We start from the raw sequence: 24252 nt of genomic DNA, 5'->3' as shown, positions 1-24252 counted from the left end.
CCCTGCCATGGGGCAACATCACTGGCTGAGGCTGCTACTGGGGACTTTATCTCTGACACTTCTGGTCTACCCCAAGCTTGGAAGGAAAGAAAGTACTCAGCAGAGAGTCATGGGTGCTGCCAAAGGACCCCACTAGAGTGGACCAAGACGATGAGTACCAAGGGGACAAGAACCAATGGTACCCACAGCATCTGCCACACCTAGTAACCACAGCCAGCAGCTGCACTAGTGTCTTAGAGCTCCTCATCCTGCTGAAAATGTCTCCCGGCAACACTGCTTGTGTGGACCACCCCTTCCTTCTTCAACTGCCTCCTCTGCTGCCTTTCCCGACTCTCCCACTGCCCTGTCTGCTCATCCCTGGTCTCCATCCCTAACCCTTCTCCTGTCCTTCTTAGTGAGCAGGGTCCCCACCCACCGCTCCTTCCCCTGTACACCTTTCTCTGAGAAACACAACAGCAGGTGAATCCCAACCTTGGGATCCCCTCACCTGAGCTCCTGTCCCAACAAACAACCACCTGCAGGAATAACAGCAACAACAGTCACAACTGAGGGTAGGACTCAGCAGCACTGGGGTGTCAGAGTTCCGCGCACGCTCTCAGAATGCACCGTCTGGGCTCCAGCACTGCCTCCAGCCCTTACCAGCTGTGAACTTGGACAGATTACTAACCTTTTTTTTTTTCTTTTGAGACAGAGTCATGCTCTGTCACCCAGGCTGGAAAGCAGTGGCACAATTTCAGCTCACTGCAACCTCTGCCTCCCAGGTTCAAGCAATTCTCCTGCCTCAGCCTCCCAAGTAGCTAGAACTACAGGCACCCAACACCAAGCCCGGCTAATTTTTCTATTTCTTAGTAGAGACGGGGTTTTGCCACGTTGGCCAGGCTGGTCTCAGACTCCTGACCTCAAATGATCCACCCACCTCAGCCTCCCAAAGTGCCGGGATTACAGGCATGAGCCACTGCACCCGGCCAGATGACTATCTTAAAACTTGTGATAAAGAAAGTCTTATCGGGAAGGGCACTTATGAGCCTTTAGTTAGTTTAACAACAGTATATTAAAGCGCTTAGCATGGTGCAGGGACGAGCGCACTGCAGCTGGCAGGCCAAATCCGGCCCACCACCACCAAAGATGTTTCCCATTTGGTTCTCTGCAGAGAACATTTGGCAACCCCTGGCACAGTGCCTGGCACATAGTTGGTGCTTCATAAATACTGGATATTACAACATTAGTGTTAGTGTCCACGTCAGTATCAGTGTCCATATTCACATAGAATGTGGGACTCTTCTTACCCCATTTTGCAGATGAGAGATCTCCATGTACACACCTCACAGTCCTCTCCCTCCCCTGTCCCCTGGCCCTCCCCACAGAACACCCGACTTATCATCGTCACTATCCCAGACTCTCAGGCTAGGATCCTTAGAGTCCTCCATGATGCTGTTTCCTCCCACAAGCCCTGGAGATTCAGTCTCCATGCCCCTTGGCTGCAGCCACAGTTTCCTTTCCAACCTCACTGTCCTCTTCACTCCCGCTCCCTAGAACAGTTTTCCCTATGGTGGGTTCCCTAGAATATGGATCCCTGGAAAACAGCTTCCATGGTGAATTGATTTTAGAAATGATCACATGTCATCTTCCCCTCTCCAAGAGTCACAATGACCATTAAAGTGCTAAAGGCTCTGAGAAGTCCCTCAAAGAGATCTGTTTAACTCTATGTAACCCAGCATTTGACAAACCCGCACACCTATTTTTTTTTTTTTTTTTTTTTTTTTTTTTTGGCCATTTAAAATCTGTTTCTACCACAGGACACAGATCAGGAACTACTGCCTGTGTCTGGCACAATGGTGGCCTCTCTGGAATTCCAGACCAGTCTCTCTTCCCTTTCACCTATCCCAGGAATTTATAAACATTTTCTTTAGAAGGCTGGATAGTAAACACATTAAGCCTTGTGGGCCAAGTAGCAAAACTGAGTATATTATACAGGTACTTACATGATAAGAGAGAAAACAAATTTCTATCAACATTTTATTGATAGAATTCAAAACTTCATTCATGGGCACAGAAATGTGAATATTATATCGTTTTCACACATCATGAAATAGTGGTCTTCTTTTGATGTTTTTAGTCAATTCTTCAAAAAAAAAACACATAGAGATAAATCACATCTTCTAAAACCCAGCTCTGATCACCTCTGTGTTAAAACATGTTCAAAGACTCTCTAATGGATTAAGTCCAAGCTCATCCCCCAACCATTCAAAACCCTCTTAGCCGGACCCTGCCCATCTGTAATTCCACCCCACTCTCCCCTTCCCACTCCCTGTGATTCTTCCAGATAAAACTGCTGCCTGCTCCCATATACACTCCATCCTATTCTGTTCTTATGTCTTTTCTCACAGGGCTCCCTCCTCCTGGAATTCCTCTCCACAATCTCCATACATGCAAATTTAAGGACTAACTCAAAGGCCACCTCCTCCAGGAAGCCTTCCCTGATCTCCTCAGGGAGAGCCTCTATCTCCTTTCTCCAAACTTCCAGGTCTCTTTATCTCAATATCACATACAGCACTTTTATTAGTTCATTCTTGCATTGCTATAAATAACTACCTGAAACTGACGAGCCAGGTGCAATGGCTCACGCCTGTAATTCCAGCACTTTGGAAGGCCGAGGTGGGTGGAACACCTGAGCTCAGGAGTTCAAGACTAGCCTGGCCCACATGGTGAAACCCTGTCTCTACTAAAAATACAAAAATTAGCCGCACATGATGGCAGATGCCTGTAATCGCAGCTACTCAGGAGGCTGAGGCAGGAGAATCCCTTGAACACAGAAGGTGGAGGTTGCAGTGAGCCGAGATCGCACCATTGCACTCCGGCCTGGGTGACAAAAGTAAGACTCCGTCTCAAACTGGGTAACATATAAAGAAAAGAAGTTTGGCTGGGCACAGTGGCTCATGCCTGTAATCCCAACACTTTGGGAGGCCATGGCAGGTGGATCACTTGAGGTCAGGAGTTCGAGACCAGCCTGGCCAGTATGGTGAAACCCCATCTCTATAAAAAATGCAAAAATTAGCTGGGTGTGGTGGTCGGCACCTGTTATCCCAGCTGCTTGGGAGGCTGAGACAGGAGAATAGCTTGAACCCGGGAGGCAAAGTCGCAGTGAGCCGAGATCGCGCCACTGCACACCAGCCTGGGTGACAGAGAGAGACTCCATCTGAAAAAAAAAAAAAAAAAAAGAAAAGACGTTTAACTGGCTCACGGTTCTGCAGGCTGTGCAGGAAGTATGGCTGAGGAGGCCTCAAGAAACTTACAATCGGGGTGGAAGGCAAAGAGGGAGCAGGTGCGTCTTACATGGGCAGAGGAGGAGGAAGAGAAAGTGAAGGGAGAGGTGCTACACACTTTTCAACAACCAGATGTGGGAACTCACTCATTATCACAAGAAGAGCAAGGGGGAAATCCACCAGGGAAATCCCATGATCCAGTCACCTCCCACCGGGTCCCTCCTCCAACATCGGGGATTACAATTCGACATGAAATTTGGTTGGGGACATAAATCCAAACCACACTCACTGGCCCTATCTCTCTAAAATTGGGGTCCATATCTTTCCGACCCAGTAATACAACACCTAGAAGCCGTAAAAACAAGCTCCCACAAGGAATGCTGCAGCAGCTGTGTGTCTCAATGGGCCATGGTTCTGCCGAGAAAATCCATTCCACATCCTCCTCCTCCCCACTCCATCCTTTCCACACTGCCTCCTGTGGGTCCCCCACCAGTCCATTCCACATCCTCCTCCTCCCCACTCCATCCTTTCCACACTGCCTCCTGTGGGTTCCCACCAGTCCATTCCACATCCTCCTCCTCCCCACTCCATCCTTTCCACACTGCCTCCTGTGGGTTCCCACCAGTCCATTCCACATCCTCCTCCTCCCCACTCCATCCTTTCCACACTGCCTTCTGTGGGTTCCCACCAGTTTCAGAAGTGAGAAGAGGTGATATCAAGATGTGAAAGCTATTTCTTTAAATTCTGAAAGACTTTAGAGGTTTAGATGGAGAAGATGAGACAGAAGCTAGCCTGTGTCTGGAAAGGTCCTCACCTGGTAGCTCTTCTCCCCATCTTCAGAAGACCAAGAGAAGCTGAAGTCATGCTAACATGCAGAGTGTGTTTTGATTCAAAAAGGATCACAAGTGTGTTTTGATTTCAAAGGATCATGAGATGGTATTGTGCGGGTCAACGCGACCCAGAATGAACAATGTTCTCATTTACCAATCTCCTTATTTGCAATCAAACTAATAACAGTTTATCTCAATCTCAGGGGAAACCAACCACATAGAAATACAGCAGCCTTGGAAAAAACAGCTCCTTGCAAAGCCGATTCTGTTCTGATTGACAGGATTGGATGAAGTTGCCACGATAGTAGAGAGACCTGAGCCCTGCTCCCCACAGGGGCAGTCAGCATCACCTCCACGGCTAAACCACCCCCGTTCCCAGCAGAAGTGTAGGCCAACCTGTGTGCCACAGATGGAGGAATCAGAGTCTTGGAGACTGAGCATTTCTTTTTCTCTTCTTCTTCTTATTTACTTATTTATTTTTCATGACCAAATAAAAATTGTACATGTTTGAGACTGGGTCATTTCCATCTTCTCTGTTCTATCCACACACCCAATACATAGACCTCACTCCCACCACCATCTTTATTGGGGGAGAAAGAGGTGGGTATTGAAGAGGGTTTCACTGAGTTCACCCATGTGGACGGACTCACCAAAGACTGAGATCAGGTTCTGCAATTTGTTGCAGTGAACCCATGAAACCCTTCCGAGACAGAACAACATCCCAGCTGGCCTTGGCTGCCTCCCGCCTAAGCCATCAAATCTTGACCTAACCTCCCTTCAAAGGCAGTTCAAGAATGCCTCCACAATCCTTCCTCTTAGGGCTTGTTAGACCCACTGGGCTGCAAAGGAAATATCTGAAGCCGGCACGGATATCTCCAGTCCTTTTGCTCTCACAAAATCACGAGCATCTTAAAAGAGGATTCCCCCCTTATGAGGACAGCTCTCTTTGCCACTTCATCCATTAAAACGCGGCATGAAAAAAAGCCTCACTGCTGGGTTCAAGGTAGGAAGGAAAGATTACTGGTCGGAAACCTCCCGTTTACTCGGGAGGGCATTGCAGAGGCCAAGTAACCATGGATTAAACACAGGAGAAGTTTCTTTCTCCCTCAGGTGGGAGCATCAGTATCTGCAGCCCAGGGCTAAGGTGCAACCCAGGGCCAAGGTGCAGCCCAGGGACCATCTCCGGAAATGCCGGTCACCCTCACCACATGGCCAGCAGGGCTGATTACCAAGCCTTCATTCCCTCAAAATGTGGGAAAAGGAGAAGTGTGTGAATTGCCCCTGCACCACTCAGAAATGTACACATCACCGGCTCACACCTCCTAGACGAGGATTCAGTTCATAAGCACTCATTACAACGGAGGTAGATACAGCAGTCTGCTAGGGCTGCCATAACAAAATGTCACAGGTGGGGTGGCTTAAACAACAGAGATTTGTTTTGCACAGTCCTGGAGGCTGGAAGTCCAAGATCAAAGCGTTGGCAGGATGGGTTTCTCTTGAGGACTCTCCTGGACTTGCAGGTGCCTCTCTTCTCCCTGTATCCTCCCAGGGTCTTCTCCGGCATCCCTGGCATCGCTCTGTGTACCCTATTTTCCCTTCTTATCAGAACACTAGTCAGATTGGATGAGGGCCCTTCTTGAGGGCCTCATTTTAACCTAATGCCCTCTTTAAAACCACATTCTGGCTGGGCACAGGGGGCTCACGCCTGTAATCCCAGTACTGTGGGAGGCCAAGGTGGGTGGATCACCTGAGGTCAGGAGTTTGAGACTAGCCTGACCAATATGGTGAAACCTCATCTCTACTAAAAATACAAAAATTAGCCGGGCGTGATGGCGCACACCTGTAGTCCCAGCTACTTGGGAGGCTGAGGCAGGAGAATCGCCTGAACCCGGGAGGCAGAGGTTGCAGTGAGCCAAGATCGTGCCACTGCACTCCAGCCTGGCGAAAGAGCAACAATCCATCTAAAAAACATTCTGAGGTCCTGCGGGTTAGGGATTCAACATGTGAATTTGGGAAATGGACACTGCTCAGTTCATAACAACAGGGAAACATAGTCTTGATCCTGGGGAGTCATGTGCCTGCTAAAAATTGGGGGATGGTGGGTGGAACTGCTGATAAGAAGGAAAGGAAGAGGAAGAGGCCAGGCATGCTGGCTCACAGCCATAATCCCAGCACTCTGGGAGGCCAAGGTGGGAGAACAGTTTGAGTCTAGGTGTTAAAGATCAGCCTGGGCAACACAGAGACTCTGTCTCTACAAAACATAAAAAAAAAAATAGCTGAGTGTGGTAGCACGTGCCTGCGGCCTCAGCTACTTAGGAGGCTGAGGCAGGAGGATCACTCCAGGCCAGGAATTAGAGGCTATGCTGAGCTGAGATTACACTGCTGCATGGCATCCTGGGTGACAAAGTGAGACGCTATCTTATATAAAATAATAATAATAATTTTGTAAAAAGCCAAAAAAAAAAAAAAAAAGAGGAGGAGGCTGGATCGAGGAACAATTAACCATCTTTGCCCCAGACAGTGTCCTATCCTGGTTCAGAGCATCCACAGCTCATAGCATCTGGCACCAGGGAGGAAGTCAAACAGCTGAATGTCTAAAGAAGGGAAGAGGACACAAAACTCATGGAGATGCCGTCTAGATCTCATGCTTGGGGGCTTGTCTGTTACAAGTCTGTTGTGCTTTCAATGCCAAGAACACAGCTGACCCACCATTGGGTTCTGCAGAAGTAGCCTGTGGGGTGTCAGGAGAGAAGTTTCCAGAGTGGGCAGGAGTGAGCTTTGCAACTCCAAAAAGAGACTGAACATGCACAAGAGCAGGTATTTCTGTACAGTTTGTTCCCTGATGCATTCTATCATGGAGAATGGTGCCCAGCACATAGTAGGTGCTCAATACATGGAATAGATGCAGACAAGGAAGCTCAGAGGAGGAACTTTGTCTCCATCCAGGGCAGTACTGGCAGGAAACCACTCTAAGCGATGCCTCCCCATGACCCCATCATGCTGTCTTTCCTAACATTCTCAGACATCTATAGGTTGGTGCAAAAGTAATTGCGGTTTCTGTCACTAAAAGTAATGACAAAACTGCAATTACTTTTGCACCAACCTAATATATTTCATTATTTTAAATGACAGCGTCTAGAAGCAGGGCCTGCTTTCCTAATGAGTAGAGCAGGTGAGGTATAAGGGAAGGGAAAGGGTGGCTTCAACCACACAAAGGATCCTGACTGAGACCCACCTCTGAAAGCAGGTGTGCTTTGGAAATACGTTTAGTTTTTATAAACAGCCCAGAAGCAAGTTTGCCTAGCATAGCAGAGGAGGCAGCTCGACCGCTGCTCAGGAGCGTGTGGGGCATGATGCCGAGGTCTCCTGTGCCTGCTTCTTCACTGTAAAGTGGGAGGATAGCAGCAGGTACCACAGAGAACGTCCTCAGCATTAAATGAGGTGATGCCTGAAAGCATCTAAGTGCAGTGCCTGGTACCGAGCAGGTCTTTTGCAAATGCCAGTGACTGGGAGACGACTATGTCTGTCACTGCTGGTCCCTGGCTATTCCAAGGGCCTTAGAGACATCACGAGGATAAAGACGGCTAACGGACAGGTAGAAATGTTGCTCATTTTACATTTTAAAAGACTATGGGCCAGGCACGGTGGCTTATACCTGTAATCTCAGCACTTTGGGAGACCAAGGTGGGTGGATCACTTGAGGTCAGGAGTTCAAGACCAGCCTGGCCAACATGATAAAACCCAGTCTCTACTAAAAATACAAAAATTAGCCAGGCATGGTGGCACATGTTTGTAATCCTAGCTACTTGTGAGGCTGAGACAGGAGAACTGCTTGAACCCAGGGGACAGAAGCTGCAGTGAACCAAGATGGCGCCACTGCACTCCAGCCTGGGCAACAGAGCAAGACTCGTCTCAAAACAAACAAACAAAAACCACTGCGGTCTTCATTTCTTCAATGCTTTTGAAAATAATACCAAGAACGTGAGCTAAAGTTAGAATAGTGAGAATTGAGGAGAGAGACCCACAGAAAACCTAACTCATATCACATAAAAAGTGGAATGCACTGCCAGAGGGTGGCCTCTCTTGACAAGAGCCAGCCATGCTTGGAGGTCTCACAATAAACAAGGAGACCCCAGAAGACCCTGGATTGGAGGTAAAGGGAAAAAATCAACGCTGAGACCCCCTGCTTAGAGAGGTCACCATGAAACCATGTCACTAAGGGCCAGCCCCTCCTGCCCCCCTGAAAGGCCAGAATTTTTTTTAAAGGATGGCCTCTGAGCTTTTGTTTCTTAAAGAGCTCAGAAATGTGCATAAGGGCAAGAGTTTAAGAAACCGTGTAGTGCAGCTTGTTAAATCATTGGAAATAAAAGCTAAGCAAGAGTTGCAGAATTAGGTTACCCAATATGAAGGAAACATACTTTCATCTCAAGTTCCTCTAAATAGATGTTATTTTCTCTTGCTGTAAAGGTAGGCTATTTTCCTTATTATTCTTTACTGAAGAAAAACAAGGAAGTGGGAGGGTGGGAGACGAAAACCCACATTGGTTAGGTGCCCCGACATTGCAGAGCAATTCTCATCAACAATAATATTGCAGTAGCCCAGGAAAAAGAACTGGGAGGTTTTCATTGTACAGGAACAAAACCTAGAGATGAAAATGCAGTCGCAAGCGTAAAAAAAAGTTATTAAGAAATCTGTTCAAGCCTCATGCTTCTCCAATGATTCAAGATAACCACATGAGCAGCTTCAAATATTATGCATTGACATCATTCAAACAGATAGCTCCCAGAGGTTGGATATGACATCAGGGAATTACCATTCATCATACATTTATGACAAATCTAATGGCCTGAACTGATTTGTGACTGGTTAGAGCTCATGTGGGTCTCTCCAACTATGGCCACCTTGCTACTTAATGATCCTCCTTGCTTAAGAAGAACCCCCGTGGAACCCATAACATCTCATTGGAATAAGGAACGGGAAACTCCTCACAACCCAAGGTCAAGTGCATGAGGTGTGGATCTTCTTAACGTCCAGAGTCCTGTCATTCAAAGAGCAAATACAGAACCTCCACTTGCTGGAGGTTAACTCCAGCAAACAGACAGACAGACCCAGGTTTAAGAGTCTACTGTGTTACTTTCTGGATGTGGGACCATGAGCAAGGCATCTCCCCTCCATGTGCCCTGTCTCATTTTCAATCTCAAGATTATAATGGCCTCTACCTCTTAGGGCAGTTATGAAGATTAAGTAAAATCATGCATATAAAGTATTGAGCACAATTCTTGGCACAGAGCAGGCATTTAATAAATGTTAGCTAGAGTTGCTGTTACGCCCAGTACCAGTAAGATAATGAAGTAATAGTATCCACTGGGGAAGGTTTGTAAGAACCTAACACTCCAAAGACAGTAATGGTGCCACTCTGGGCTCCTCCTTCCCTGTTGCCCATATGGCAGATGCAGTGAGAGCCCACGTCCCCTGCAGCCAACTCGGCTGTCACCTGCAGCTTGGAGAGACAGTTCCCTCCCACATCAGTGGGTCCCTTATTCAAGCACCTGCGTCTCTCTACCTAGGAGTAATCCTCCAGCCATGGGAACCTGCTCAGCCTGTGTTCTGGGCAGGTCAGGAGTTGCAGAGTGAGCAACTGCATCACTGATTTCTAATGCTGCACACATAAGATACCCACTTGTGTGCAGAAACTATCTTCCTTTAGGCTTGTAATGCCCTTCACATGAAAGATTAAAAGGGAAATAATTATACTCTGTATAAAAACCAGATCAAATTTATACACAAAATCATTTGTCTAAAAATTTAAGTTGTTTTCAAATAAAAATTAAAATGCATTTCTGACATGCAAAATAAATTTTAAAAATTGAGAAAATCACCTATGTCATACCATCTTTGTTTTTATTAAGTCAATAGAAACTGTGCTACTTTATTAAAATACTGAGTTTTATTTCACATGTATATTTTTGTCTCCCCATCATTTCCATGTCTGACCACTGCTATTACTATGTCCTGTCATCACATTCCATTCATACTTAAAACCAAGCAAAGGGTGAAGCTCCATCTTTAAAAACTAAACAGGCATTTTGGACAACACATTCTTGGCAATGAAACCTGGACCACATTTATCAAACACGATAGGGAAAGTTATCACTCTGCATTACAAAAAGGACAGCCAGATATCACCTGCTACAGGAATGAAATAAGATGGAAAATTTTTAACAAATTGTTTAAATGATTTTCTTAAAGAGACTTCCTCCACTGCCAGAGATCTGGAATAGCCTCCTGGTCAGTCATCCAGAAGCAATTCTTCACATAATTGATGAACTTGACTTCCTCTCTGGGAAAAGAATCACCTTTTTCTATATTTCCTTGCATTTTTGCTCTAATATCTTCTACAGAACTAGGTCCTTTCGGTGTTTTAGCAGTTTTTTCCTGTTTTTTGAAGGATTCTTGCCCTTTTGATCTTGGTGTTGATGATGGTTCTGAGTCTTTTCATTTTGATTTGACTTGTGTGCATTTTTGGCTGGAGTATCTCGTATAGATTTCTTCACTGGTACTTTTCTTCAGTTTTCTCATTATCAAAATCATCATCATCATCAAAATCATCATCATCATCTTCATCATCATCAAAATCATCATGACCAGCATCATCTTCATCGGCAGCAAGCTTTACTTTTTTCTGTGGAACCTTGCTACCACCTCCAGGGGCAGCCTGCTTCCCGGATATACTTAAGAGTTTCATATCCTTGTCTTCGTCTTCTGACTCTGCATCTTCCTCCATAGGTACAAAGTGCTGTCCACTAGCATGCACTTGCCCTGAACCACACTTCAACCGTAAGAGCACTGGTGGTATGATTTCAAAGCCCCAAGGGAAACCGTTGCTGTACAGACATTTTCAAAGCTGCCAGTGTTACTTTAATTGGACTGCCTTCTAATTCACTGCCTCTGCTTCCACAATGTACAATTCATCCTTCGCACCAGCCCCTAAACTGACCATTCTTAAAGATAACTGGTGCTCCTTTTCATCATTATCCACCTTGAAGTGATAATCTTTGTCAGCCTTGAGTTCACACCCGAAAAGACAGTTCTGGGGCCTCAGGGGGCTCATGTCCATGTCCACTGAATCTTCCATTGGGTGGCAGCATGCACTTAGGTGGGAGAGAAGGCGGACAGAGATAAATGACCACTGCTCAAGAGAACAGCCATGCAGGACGGAATCACACCAGGGAAAGCTCTTTTTATTTTTTTTACTTATTTACTGAGACAGGGTCTTACTCCGTCACCCAGGCTGGAGTACAGTGCACGATATCGGCTCACTGCAACCTCCACCTCCTGGGTGCAAGCGATTCTCCTGCCTCAGCCTCCCAAGTAGCTGGGACTACAGGCACATGCCACCATGCCCAGCTAATTTTTGTATTTTTAGTAGAGATGAGGGTTTCACCAGGTTGACCAGGCTGGTCTCAAACTCCTGGCCTCATGTGATCCTCCCACCTTGGCCTCCCAAAGTGCTGGGACTACAGGTGTGAGACACTGTGCCTAGCCGGTAACACTTTTCTTAATGCCAGGATCTTTAGACTTTATGTGTTGGGTGATGTGTGACAGGGAGGAGATGTGTGGCTGCATATGTGTTTGCTCATTTTTCAAGAGAATCTACACTCCAAGTTGATCAACATTAAATTTTGTGCATTCAGTGTGACACCTCCCAGAATGACCCTCAACCAGTGGGAAATGGGAACAGGCGGACCTCCAGGAAGCGGTACTTAGGGATGTTCTGGGCCAGCCTCCGGAGTCCACCAGCAGGCCTGGGTGCCAGCTGCCCACAGCAGTAAGTAGGTCATTGAAAGACCCTTCATCTCTTCCCCACTTCCTCCCTGTGGGAGTACCTCAAATAAGTCTCTTGCATTCATAGGTCATTGAAAGACCCTTCATCTCTTCCCCACTCCCTCCCTGTGGGAGTACCTCAAATAAGTCTCTTGCATTCAAATCCATGTCTCAGAGTTTGCTTCTTGAAGAAGCCAAACCACTGCAACCTAGACAAGGCTTCCTCCTCCTCAGCATCCTTTAAGCTTCTTAGGCGACCCTACTGTCCAGCATGACATCATGGAGGGAGCCCAAGCAGGTGCGTTTCACAGATGGGGTTCAAATCCCAAATCTGCCCTTGCTAATTATGTCAACAAGCCAAGCCCCATTGCTGGTCCCCATCTCCCCATCTTTAAAGCAGCACCTGCCTCACAGGGATGTGATGAGGTGTCTGCCACAGAACCAGCTCAACCTTTGTTCTATTCACTGTTTGGAGCTTCCTAAAGAGAAGCAGGTACCCAGAGTTTTCAGAGATGCGTGTAGAGCACAAGTGCTTGGCATAAAGGAATGGGTTCCAAAAAGCAGAATGTAAAAAATTCATTAGGGAGAGATTTTTAGATAGAGAATGGAGTAACTATCATCACAAAGAGAAAAATCTTTTCTACAAACATAGAAGGATGTCCCTATTGCCAGATCCCTTGCATCGGGAACCAAGGAAGTAGTTCCTCTTGGCTGAGGCTGTACTTGCCATTGGCAGCCTGTAATTGGAACCGGAATATTTCTTAGGTATTGCCAAGTCGATTGGCAACTGGCTTGTTTTCCTAGAAAATGAGTGACAGCTGCACAACAGCTTTGAAGTCATCAAGAGAGAGAATGAAGAAAGCCTAGCCAGGGACTCTATGCGCCTTCTGTGCACCCCTGGGGGACTGTTGGTGCATTCACGTCTCAAACCAGCACACATCCAAGTTAAAACTTAGCACTTGGCTGGAACTTCTAGGAGAAGTTGTTCCTAAATGTGAAGGAAACTTAAAAATTAATAAAGCAATTGGCAACCTGTATACTGACTTTTTTGTTTCAAAACCTCCTTTGACACCTTCCTAATTAAGGGGACCTGGCTGCCAGTTTCTGCTTCTGATATCCAGAGTCGGGGAATCGCTGAGGGAGAGAAGGAGTAACTATTAACTCTAGGTTGGTTTTTCCTTCTCTTGGAAACTGATTGCACACACTGGATGAAGGATCTGACTAGATGGCAAAACAGAGACCAACTGGCGTTGTGGTTCCAGGGGAGAGCTCAGTCAGCACTGGTCGTCCACCAGGGCAAATGCCTTGGCAGAAAAATGAATAGACAGGAACAGCCACGCACTCAAGAAATGAAAGATGCTGGGAACCCCAGGAAGCTCAAGAGAGATCTCTCTGACCCTTCTGGCCCTGGTAATACAACAGTGAATAAGACAGACACATAGTCCCCATCCCAAGGACACTGACTTGGGGGTGTAGGAGACAGACAAGCAAATAATTTCACAAGCAATTTCCAAAGTGTGCAAGAAGGGTCATGATTCATTAGTACAAGGTGCTACCTACCTAGTCTGAGGTGTTGGGAAAAGTCAGGTCAACTGAGCCCTGGGGATGAGGACTTCCCCAATCAGGGGGAGAAAGAAAGCTTGTTCCAGAGAGAAGAGCCTGCCTGGAAGTCCTGAAGCCCACGGGACTTTTGAGAAAATGAAATAAGCCTCCTGCAACTGAAGCTAGAGAAGGAGGATAAAATTAAACAAGGAAAATAGTATGCAGTTTCCTCAAAAAGTTAAAAGTAGAACTACCATATGATCTGCAATCCCACTTCCAAATATTTATCCAAAATAGGCTGGACACGGTGGCTTATGCCTGTAATCCCACCACTTTGGGAGACCAAGGAAGGTGGATCACATGAGGCCAGGAGTTCAAGACCAGCCTTGCCAACATGGCGAAATCCTGTCTCTACTAAAAATACAAAAAAAAAAAAAAAAATAGCCAGGCGCTGTGGCACATGCCTGTAGTCCCAGCTACTCAGGAGGCTGAAGCAGGAGACTCGTTTGAACCCAGGAGGTGGAGGTTGCAGTGAGCCGAGATCACACCACTGCACTCCAGCCTAGGTGACACAGAGATACTCCATCTCAAAAAAAAAAAAAAAAAAAAAGAATTAAAATCATCATCTCAAAGAGATATTTGCACTCCCATGTTTACTACAGCATTATACACAATAGCCAAGGTATAAAAACAACCTAAATGTGCATTGATGGATAAATGGATAAGGAAGCATGGTATATTCATACAGTGGAACATTATTTAGCTTGAAAAAAGAAGGAAATCCTGCCACATTTGACAATATGGGGAGACATTATGCTAAGTAAAATAAGCCAGTTACACAAAGACAAATGCTATATGATTCCACTTACAGGATGACTCTCAAACAGTCAAACACACAGAAACACAGCAAAATGGTGGTTGCCAGGGGCTGAGCGGAGAGGGTGGGGAGTTGCTATTCAATGGGTATAAAGTTTCAGTGATGTGGCCTGGTACGGTGGCTCACGCCTGCAATCCCAGCACTTTGGGAGGCCAAGATGGTTGGATCACCTAAGGTCGGGAGTTCAAGACCAGCCTGACCAACATGGAGAAACCCCGTCTCTACTAAAAATACAAAATTAGCCAGGTGTGTTGGCACATGCCTGTAATCCCAGCTACTCAGGAGACTGAGGCAGGAGAATCGCTTGAACCCAGGAGGCAGAGGTTGCGGTGAGCCAAGATCGCGCCGTTGCACTCCAGCCTGGGCAACAAGAGCGAAACTCTGTCTCAAAAAAATAAAGAATACAAAAACCAAATGGGTGTGGTGGCGTGCACCTGTAGTCCCAGACACTCGGGAGGCTGAGGCAAGAGAATCACTTAAACCCAGGAGGCGGAGGTTGCAGCGAGCTGAGATCGTGCCACTGCACTCCAGCCTGGGGACAGAGCGAGACTCCATCTCAAAAACAAAAAAAGTTTCAGTGACACAAGTTGAGTAAGTTCTAGAGATCTGCTGCACAATATTATGCCTGTAGATTACAATACTGTATTATGCACTTAAACATTTGTTGAGATGACAGATCTCATGTTAAATATTAAGTTAAATGTTCTTACTACAATTTAAATAAAAACATAACTTATGCAATGCAGTTGGCACAATTAATATCTCAAAATCAATTCAGATATTAATTGTGGTGGTTTTTAGCTCTGTTAATGAAATGCTATTTGAGCATTATCTGCCTGCTGTCCAAACCATTCTCAGAACATAAAGATGATTTTTGTCATTACCTGTGAGCAGCAGGCTATAAAGAGGCCCATAGACTAGCCTCAGAAGTACTTTCTCTATGTCTCCCACTAACTTTTCTTGCTGTGTGTGAAAACCAGGCAGGCTCACCTGAGACAGCTGGGTGGCCTGAGCAAGAATACAACTTGGCACAAAGTGGAGGAGCCTTGCAGGTACCTGGAATTGTTTTTCTCAGTTGACTGCTCGGCAACCATCTACCTTCATTCCAACCCCAGGGCCAGCTTTATGGGCTTGCAACGTTTGCAATCACACAAGGCCCCACACTCAATGTTCTGCTGTCACTGTCTTGAAATTCTTAACTTTTTAACAAGTGGCCTCACAATTTTATATTTTACTGGGCCCTGTAAATTATGCAGCTAATCTTGCCACACCCTGAGTAGTTTATCAACATATTTTTCTTTACAGTCACTGAGAGTTTCTTTTACAAGAGAAATAAAATGGTCAAAAAAACAAAGCTTTATCCTTCTAGTGATATCTCCGGTGCTGTTTTAGCACTTCTTATAACCTGGACCTCTGGGTAACTACCTAGTTGGCCCACTTCTTAACCTATTTCTGGGGCCAAGAACTGCGGGGATCCTTGGACAGCAACTATACCCATGTTTACAGCTCCTCCTTTCACCTTGTTGGGCAAATTGGCAGCAGTGGAAGACAGAACCATATCACCATTAAGACCAATGGCACTGGACCCAGATAAACTTGGGTTCAAATCCCAGCTTTGCCTTTTACATCTGTAAACTGAAAAGACAATAGAACCACAGGATTATTGCAGAGATTAAATCAGATCATGAATATACAGTGTTCCATACCAAGTAAGCACTCTCTGTTGTCTATTAGCATTTGTAGAGTTGACACTGTCTCTCCCTGCATCGTATGAAGCCTTGGTATGGTTATCAATCAGGGTTACACACCTCCTCACCGCAGAAGCCATGGGCACTGGAGGCTTCTCCCACTAGATCTCCCTCTTGATGTGCTTGTGCTGCTAGGAAAGCAGGTTCGTGCTATAAGATCAGCCAGTCATACTCTCCCCAAAACTGGGCAGGAAAGAGGCAAAGATGGAAGAAATTTTTGTACGTTTTCATTGAATCCATCAGTAGTCCTGAAAAGACAGTTTCAGCTGTTGACATTTCTGCAGCTGTCGAGATCTCTAGCCTTCCCTTCAACCCTGCCAGTTTCCCTCCGTCCTTACAATAAGCCCTCTTCTTCCTCACATTAGTCACAGCAGCTTCTGTCGCTTGCAACCAAAGAGTCTAATTTATACCCCCTCACTCAGGGAGAGTGGATACACATCCAGATCTTTCCCTTAAAGTATCAATTCACTCAATGCATTAGACTCAGCCCAGGTAGCTGATACTGGTATAACGGGAAGGTGCACTCTCTCCCATTACCTGTGCATGTAGGTGATGCATGTGACCCACAGGAAGCCTCCCGGCAAGCCAGCCAGCCTGGCACCTTTTCTCCCACAGGAAACCACGTGCACATTCAGTTTCAAGAAGCAGAACACAGAAAATAGGCAGAGCTGCCTGGCGCTGATATACTCCCTCAGCAGAAGGGCCCTGGAGTCTCTAGAGCTGATCTCAGGAGGATGCCTATCCTCTAATTATCCCTCGCCCTCCAGCCTTCCCACAACATGTCAGCAGCACACAGAGCTAGCCAGGCAGAACTCTGCCCGGGCCTGCGTGTCCACGGATGGAGTAGGCGGCTGCAGATGTGGGATGATCAGGAGCCTATGGAGCAACATCCAGAACTGTCTCTGTCCTCAAAGGAACAGGACAGTGATTTATTCCGCAAGACAGTGACTACCCAACCTTTGCAGGGTTCTCTGAACAAGCAAATGCTCATGAGAAGACATCTTACTAACCTCCAATGTAAATTTATGTTTTGGATTGTTTTCGCTCTGGAACAAACATTCTGAGGTGAGGACAGAGAAAAAACATAATCAAGAGATGTTAAATGTGAGAATCGGCAAGTCCCATAGAGATCACGCACTTCAGCATCCCCATTTTATGAGTGAGAAAGCGGAGGACCAGAGAGGAAACCATTAACCACAGTTCCCTGTTAAATGCTAAACTATGACTCCCCGAAAATTCATATGAAAGGCAACCAAAGCAAAAATGGACAAATGGGATCACATCAAGTTAAAAAGCTTCTGCACAGCAGAGGAAATGATCAGCAAAGAAGCTCAAACGACTCAATAGAAAAAGTCTAACAATCTGATCGAAAAAATAGGCAAAAGATTTGAATAGACATATCTCAAAAGCAGACCTAAAAATGACAAACAAGCATATGAAAAGATGCTCAACATCCCTGACCATCAGAGAATGCAAATCCAGACTACAGTGAGATGTCATCGCACCCCAGTTAAAATCACTTTTATCCAAAAGACAGGCATGAACAAATGCTGGCAAAAATGTGGAGAAAAGGAACTCGTGTACACTGTTGGTGGGAATGTAAATTAGAAAACCACTGAGGGGAACAGTCTGTAGGCTCCTCAGAAAACTAAAAGTGGAGCTACCATATGATCCAGCAATCCCATTGCTGGGTATACACACAAAAGGAAGGAGACCAGTATATCAAGGAGATTTCTGCACTCCCATGCCAGGTACAGCACTGTTCCCAATAGCCAAAATTTGAAAGCAACCTAACTGTCCATCAACAGATGAATGGATAAAGAAAATGTGGTACTTATACATAACAGAAAACTATGCCACCATCAAAAAAGAATGAGGTCCTGACATTTGCAAAAATGTGGATGAAACTGGAGGTCACTATGCTAAGTGAAATAAGCCAGGCACAGAAACACAAACATCACATGTTCTCACTAATTTCTGGGATATAAACATCAAAACAATTGAACTCATGGAAACAGAGAGTAGAAGGATGGCCACCAGAGGCTAGGAAGGGTAATGGAGGGTCGAGGGAGAGGTGGGGAGGAATAATGGGTATCAAAACACATACAAAGGATGAATAAGATGCAGTATTTGATAACACAATGAGGTGACTATAGTCAATATGACTGAATTGCACTTTTTTTCTTTTTTTTGAGATGGAGTTTTGCTCTTGTCACACAGGCTAGAGTGCAATGGCGCGATCTCGGCTCACCGCAACCTTTGCCTCCCAGGTTCAAGTGATTCTCCTGCCTCAGCCTCCCCAGTAGCTGGGATTATAGGCATGCATGCGCCACCACGCCCGGCTAATTTTGTATTTTTAGTAGAGACAGGGTTTCTCCATGTTATTCAAGCTGGTCTCAAACTCCTGACCTCAGGTGATCCACCTGCTTTGGCCTCCCAAACTGCTGGGATTACAGGTGCATTTTTAAGTTTGCAACACAAAGGATAAATGTTTGAGGGGATTTTACATGATGTGATTATTACACATTGCATGCCTGTACCAAAACATCTCATGTAACCCATACATATGTACACCTCTATGTACCCACAACATTTTAATTTAAAAATAACTTTTAAAAAATTTTAAATGCATGTGTTAAAGTCTTAACCCCTAATACCTCAGAGTGTGATTTATTTGAAAATATGCAGGCGTAAAAAGTTTACAGTAGATCATACTGGAACAAAATGGGCCCTAATCCCATAAAACTATGTCCTTATAAAAAGGGGAAGCTTGGACACAGACACTCACACAGGGAGAAGGCCTAGCTAATGTGAAGGCAGAGGTCAGGGTGATGCATCTATAACCCAAGGAACGGCAAGCCAAAGGTTGCCAGCAAACCACCAGGAGCAAGGAGAAAGATATGGAACAGATGATTTCCCACAGCCCTCCAGTGGAACCCATACTGCCGACATCTCGGTCTCGGAGTCTAAGCCTCCTGAACAATGTGAAAATAAAGTTGTGTCATTTAAGCCACCCAGTCTGTGGTACTTTGCTACAGCAACTCTAGGAAACTAATAAAGTCCCCCAGCAATTTTTAATGTACTCCAAACTCACTATTAGTATTCCTAATCGTCATTTTTATCTGGTTTACATTTCATCTCATTCCATGGAGGATTTCAAACAGCATTTAAGGAACACATAAAAAATACACACAGATAAATAAGCAACAGATTGGTTGTAAGAAACAGAAATTCCCTGTGATGTCTTAAGCAAAGGGGGAGATTCTGACTAAGAGAACAGTTGTGTCCTCTCCTGACGAATTCCAAGGACAGGGACACAGCCAGGCCTTAAGACTCTGCTGAAACCAGAGCCTGGGGTGTGGTTCATGAGCCAGAAGCATCAGCATCACCTGGGAGTTTGTTACAAGTTTAGAATCACACGCCCTACCTGGACCTGCTGAATCTGAATCTACATTTTCACAAGATCCCAGCTGATTCCTATGCACATTAACCTTTGAGATCCATTCTGTTGGGGAATCCTGAAGTCTTCTCTGTGTGGCTCTTCTCTGTGGGACTCAGTCTCCTCTCTCCCTGTAGACTGCGTTGTTCTGTTCTCTTGTGAACAACGCAGAAACCATGGCTATCCTCTGCACCTGCATTTACACCCCAGAGCAAGAGGTGGTTCTTTTTCTCAGTTCCAAGTCCATATTCCTGGGAGAAGTCTCTGATTGGGCCATATTTGATTACAGGTCTCTGACTGGTTCAGCCATAAGCCAATCAGCTATGGCCAAGGAGCATGCCCCAGTAGAACAGACATGGCTGTGGCAACCCCACTGCTACATCATGTGGCAATGGGTGAGAGGTACAGTTCCCAGGGAAGGGCTTGAGCAGTGAGCCCAAGAGGTGCACTCAACAAATGCTCATGAGATTACACATTTTGCCAGTTAAGAGCAGCACCACTCCTAACTCTACTGCTGTCGAACTGTGTCATCACGGGCAAGTAGTTTAAACTCTCTAAGCCTCCATCTCCTTATCTACTGGATGGAAATAAGTAATAGTACCTACTTCACTGGGTACCTTTGAAGCTTCAACGAAACTATGTATGTAAGCAATTAGCCTAATGCCAGGTAACAAAGCAAGCACCCAGTGACTATTAGCTATCATTGTTATTATAAACATTATCAATAGTATTACTATCAGCAACAAAGATAAGGACAATGACAACAACGATGTCAACTAGACATCAAAGCAGTCAAATAAATTAATTTCCTCCTCAATAAGCCTAGTGATTTCCAAGTCATTCTAGGCCACAATCTTTGAATTAACCTCATAGTACTCACTGTTTGCCATTTCCCATCATAACTTTGACTGATACTATTAATTTCCATTTGGTGTTCGCTCATTCATTCAAGAAGTATGTTTTTCATGGTAAACCTGTGCCTGACACCATTCCAGAAACTAAGGACACAACAGAGAGATAAAATCTTGCCCTAGAAAAAAACTGACAATCCGGTCTATCCTTTCCCCCAAAGCACAGGGCAGGGCACAGGCAACCACTGGTCCTCAAGGCGACTTGAAGAAGGTGACCTTAAGGAAAGGTGGGCATAGCACTAAACATTATCGACTCACGAAGAAAGTTTACTCCCTATAGAGTTTCCTAGGGCTGTCATTACTAGTTACCACAAATGCGGTGACTTAAAACAACAGAAATGTGTCGGCTCACAGTTCTGTAGCCTAGAAGTTCAAAGTCAAGGTGTCATCACGGATGATTCCTTCTGGAGGCTCTGAGGGAGCATCCATTCCACGCCTCCCTCCTGGCTCCTAGTGGCTGCCAAAAATCCTTGCCACCCCTTGGCTGTCAGATGCGTCGCTCCAGTCTCTGCATCCACCTGCACACGGCCTTCCCCTCTGTGCCTGTCTGTGCCTCACGTCTTCCTTTATTTTTACTTGAGAATGAGTTTCGCTCTGTCACCCAGGGTGGAGTGCGGTGGTGTGATCTTGGCTCACTGCAACCTCCGCCTCCCGGGTTAAAGCAATTCTCATGTCACAGCCTCCTGAGTAGCTGAGATTACAGGCACGGGCCACCATGCCCAGCTCATTTTTGTATTTTTTGTAGATACGGGGTTTAGCCATGTTGGCCAGGCTGGTCTCAAACTCCCAGCCTCAGGCGATTCACCTGCCTCGGCCTCCGAAAGGGCTGGGATTACATGCATAAGGCATTGCACCCAGCCTCTTTCCTTCTTTTAAGGACACTAGACGTTGGATTAGGGCTTACCCTAAATCCAGGACCATCTCATCCTGTGACTCTTTATTATATCTGTAAAGACCCTATTTCCAAATAAGGTCACATTCACAGTTACCGGCGGTTAGGACTTGGACCTATTTTGGAGGAGACGTTCCTCAACCCACTACAGTCCCCTTCTAACGCTCTTTCTGTCTTCCTAATTACATCAAGGAAGAAGTCTCTGTCTATAAATAAAACGTCATTAACCTCTCTTTGAAGCTGACCAGTCTCCATTTTTAAACCCAGCTTCAGCTGACCTCAGGCCCCAGGCCTTGAGCCGGCAAAGGTGCCTCCTGACCCAGACATTAACTTTGACACCTTACATCAAGAGGCCTCCTTGTCCTCAGGCTTCACGATGCAGACAGAGGGATGGCACATACACGTGTCCTCCAGGAATCCACGAACTGCTCCTTCCTCATCTCTCCTGGCCCATATTCCCTGCGTCCTGCCACACCTGCGTTCAGTTGTGAAACCTTCCTTGAACTATCCTGCTCTGAGTGTGCCATCTGCCGTTTCCTGCTGGGGCCTGAACTAGTGCACAGAATGATGCAAGTTTGGGAAACTCACAGAAGCTCCATTTCTCCAAAATTCAACACAGTCAAAGCCAAGAAGGACACACCTCTTCTGAGCTAAGATGACCCTAGTATTGAATCCCTCCATCTCTCTCTTTTATTCTCTCTTATTCCTCTCTTTCTCTCTCTCTCCCTCTTCTCTGTCTGTCCCCTTCTCTATAGCTGTGTCCCTCTCTCTCTCCCTCTCATATACACATACACATCCCTTCACCCCTTCCAACCTCTGCTGATTACAAACCAAGCCACGGGACCCTTAACCACCCTCAGGCACCCTTAGCTGAGCAGATAAGACCTCTCCAAGAAGGCCACTGGAACCAAGCCAACGCCCTCCACAGCTGCCTGGCACATGGTGACAAGTGGCTGCTGCCATCAGGAGTCTCAGAAACTCCCCTGAGATGCAAGTGGTGTCTCCACTCCCTCCAGCCTCCCCTGGTACCTTCAAAATGAATAATGCTGCCTGAACGTTTATCCTATGAGAAGGACCACACTTAAGACAGCATGCTCTAGAAAGAAAAGAGCTGCCCTACACAAAGAGAGGGTTGGAATAAAGGAGCTGGGCAGAGAGCACTCTGTGCAGAGCACAAGGCCTGGAAAAGCGGCTTAAGATTAAAGAGAAAAATCCTAATAGCTAGAATGTATTGATCTCCTTCTCTGCTGGGCCCCACATTGCGGGCACCACCTCATTTAACCCCCAAGCAGCCCTGTTGGGGGAGGCACAATGATAACTCCATTACACAGAAGAAAACCGGGGCTTGGCAAGATCAAGTGACTTGCCTAAGGTCACAAGGCCCATAGGTGGTGCAGTCTGGGTTGTAATTCAAGTCGGTCTGTCTTTCAGGAATATTGGGTCAGACTACAGATTGACAAGGAGACACTGAAAGACAGTGAATAGAGAAAAAAAAAAGTGGTCCATCCAATACAGTTCTCTTCAAGAAAAAGAGACACAGACACAGAAAGACCAGAGAGACTCACCCACTAGTGCTCAGGAGACATCAGCCAAGGCCGACAGGAACAGCTCCCGCAAGTGCACCTGCCTGGCTCAAGGAGACAAGGAAAATGTTCCAGGACTTGAGCTCAGATGGAGGAGGGGATCCTAACTCTCACAGGTAAGGGGCCGGTGGAGACTGGCCTCCCAGCAGCCTTTCTGGAAAGGAATTGTAAGTATTCCAAATGTCTCCTCCTCCGGTAAGTCATCCCAGCCTTCTCCAGCTGAGCTAGTGGCCCCTCCGTTCATCCTGCTTGGTTTCAACATTTACCACACCGCCCTAGGCTGATGTGTTCCAAAGCTTCTCCCACCAGATACAGCAAGACCCTCTGAGAGCAAAGGCCATGTCTTGTTGATCTCCGTATCCCAGCATCTTGTGGACCCCACAGGAGACCGGACGTGAGCAAGCGCACAGTAGCCCCTGAGACGTCCTAAGGGAGCACTCGGCAGTGTCTCACAGGGCATGGCGAGGTTTGTTTTTTTTTTTTTTCCTCAATGGGAAATTAGTTTTCAGCCTAGGTTTCAAGCTGGAAGTGACTCTTCTCATCAAAGTGACTTTAAAATATGTCTCCCTTAATACCACCAATGACATCATCTACCTCTTGATGTGATGCACCAAGGAGGACTTATGTAGTCCTCCTGCCAAAACGACCTCACCAGAATCTACCAGGCTGCGACAGTCACATAAATCCATCCTGCATTTGCAAATGGGATATGCCACCAAATATCTGAACTGGACTGTTTAAAAATGCCAATGTCCTAACACACACACACACACACACAGAGGGGCAGAGGAAGAGGGGAAGGCTGGGGAACTCCTCCATAGTAAAGAAGTCTTTTTTTTTCAGACACTACTCTGTTGCCCAGGCTGGAGTGCAGTGGCATGATCTTGCCTCACTGCAACCTCCGCCTCCCGGGCTCAAGCAATACTCCTGCCTCAGCCTCCTGAATAGCTGGGATTACAGGCATGTGCCACCACACCTGGCTAATTTTTGTATTTTTAGTAGAGGTGGGATTTCACCATGTTGGCCAGGCTGATCTTGAACTCCTAACCTCAGGTGATCCACCCACCTCGGCTTCCCAAAGTGCTGGGATTACAGGCATGCACCACCACACCCAGCATGAGCAAAGAAGTCTTTAAAAATGTGAAACCTAAATGCAATGTTTTATCTCTCAACACTGGATTTCTTTTTAAGCCATAAACAATAGTATCAGAAAAACTGGGGAATTTGACTACGAAGTATGTATCAAGTAAGGATATTTTTGTTTCTACAACAGGTTCTCATTTCATCACCCAGGCTGGAGCACAGTGGCACAATCATAGCTCACTGCAGCCTCAATCTCCCAG

At 46.1% G+C, this 24252-nt stretch overlaps 1 protein-coding gene and 1 pseudogene across 3 annotated transcripts in view; both read right to left on the bottom strand.

The window, feature by feature from the left end:
- The window catches only part of RBFOX1 (RNA binding fox-1 homolog 1), a 2479284-nt gene that overhangs the window by 2341526 nt on the left and 113506 nt on the right, over nucleotides 1-24252 (bottom strand). The window lies entirely within an intron of this gene.
- On the bottom strand, nucleotides 10337-11600 carry LOC100968680 (nucleophosmin-like; annotated as a pseudogene).

This window comes from Pan paniscus, chromosome 18 (genome assembly GCF_029289425.2).
Source record: "Pan paniscus chromosome 18, NHGRI_mPanPan1-v2.0_pri, whole genome shotgun sequence".
Lineage (NCBI taxonomy): Eukaryota > Metazoa > Chordata > Mammalia > Primates > Hominidae > Pan > Pan paniscus.
This window is presented reverse-complemented; position numbering and strand designations above follow the sequence as displayed.